The sequence below is a fragment of the Frankliniella occidentalis genome, unplaced genomic scaffold (genome assembly GCF_000697945.3).
Source record: "Frankliniella occidentalis isolate FOCC.00 unplaced genomic scaffold, Focc_3.1 Scaffold128, whole genome shotgun sequence".
Lineage (NCBI taxonomy): Eukaryota > Metazoa > Arthropoda > Insecta > Thysanoptera > Thripidae > Frankliniella > Frankliniella occidentalis.
In genome coordinates, this window is record NW_026267255.1 from 102,884 (window position 1) to 104,622 (window position 1,739).

Genomic DNA, 1,739 nt, shown 5'->3' on the forward strand with positions numbered 1-1,739 from the left:
ACGAAACGCCTACGGCAAATCCTGGCAACCAACCCTAAGGGGCTGAAAGGGGGTATCAAAGAAAAGGGGGTAGGTCAAAAAAGTCAGAAAAAATAATTTTTTTATGAGCTCCTTAGGGGTAACTCGTGAAAGTAGAGTCGTTTGGGCGAAAATTTTGTCCGTTTTGCTCTATCTCTCACCGTTTTGGCGCTAGAGGGAGTTTCTATCACGAAAGTGGCCCAATTTTTTTTTTATTGATTTCCGAAAATATTGAATGGTCTCTTAAGGGGTAACTTGTCAAAGTAGAGGCCTTTCGGCGAAAACTTCGTCCGTTTGGCTCTATCTCTAACCGTTAAGGCGCTAGAGGGTCTTGTTTGACGAAAATAAGTTAAAAATTGCTGTAGTGAACTATTAAATGTTAAAGAAGGCCCAGAACCGCAAAAGAGGTAAGAAACTCCTTCCCCCCAGCCCAAAAGACGTTTTCTAAGCAGAAGGGTAGTCGCGGTGTTTCACCGTTACATCCCTTTCTCGTGTCTACGGGGCAAATTTTAAGGACGACGGGCTTTGCGGGCCGAAGGCCCGTTACATCATTTGATTATGTTCTACAGCAAATCGCGCGACAGAAATGGTCGGGCCGCAGGCCCGACCATCGCCGCCGGCAGGCCAAGCAGGCCCGGCCCCTGCCGAACGGAGTTGCCGGCGCAGCGAAGCGAAGCTGGCAACTTCGTTTGGCGGAAGGGCGGGCCTGCTTGTTCTACATCTTATTGTTCACTATGGCAATTTTTAGCTAATTTTCGTCTTAAAAGACCCTCTAGCTCGTAAACGGTTTGAGAAAACGGACGTAATTTTCGCCCAACGGGCTCTACTTCGACGAGTTACTCCTAAGGAGACAATCCAATATTTTCGAAAATTAATAAATTCATTTTTGGGCCACTTTTGTGAGAGAAACTCACTCTATCGCCCAAACGGTGAGAGATAGAGCACGACGGACGAAATTTACGCCCAACGGGCTCTACTTTCTCAAGTTACCCCTTAGGAGATCATAAAAAAATATTTTTCCCAACTTTTTTAGGCTTTTCTGTTTTTTTCGATACCCCCTTTCAGCCCCTTAGGGGTGGCTGACAGGATTTGCCGTAGGCGTTTTGTTTTGTGGGAGTGAACCTTAAGATCCCCCCAAAATTTGAAGTCTCTAGCACATCTCCTTCTAGCGGAACAGACAGACAGACACACAGACAGACAGACACGAGGTCGTTTGCATAAGCCCGCTGGATAGCTTTTTCAAAGCAGAAGGGCGGGCTAAAAACAAGAGTACAGTATTAGCTTATGATACTTTAAACGTCAAAGTACTTCCAAGAGAATAAACGTGTGACTGCGGTGGAATTATGATGGCAGAGTAATGTCAAGAGATGGATTCAATCCATGTCTCCTGCTGCAAATAGGATTGGGTATTTCATTCCATTGTTATCCTTCATTTAAAGTGTTTTATATCCTTTTGCTTTTTTGGTCGGAGAGTCTTTCATGATAAGCTTGCTCATGGGGGGTAATTCTTTGTCTGAAAGATTGAAGACGTCATTGGTTTGGATGAAGTCCTGCAGAAGAGTCTTTTCATTGAATCCACACTCAGCTCTCATCGACCACTCGTTTGGGTCGTGTGTGATTCCATACGGGAGAATCTTCTTGCATTGCCAATTCACAGCCACCGCAGGGAAGGCCAGAGTTTCACTTCACTTTCACTGGGCATTTCATTTTTTTTTCAGGAC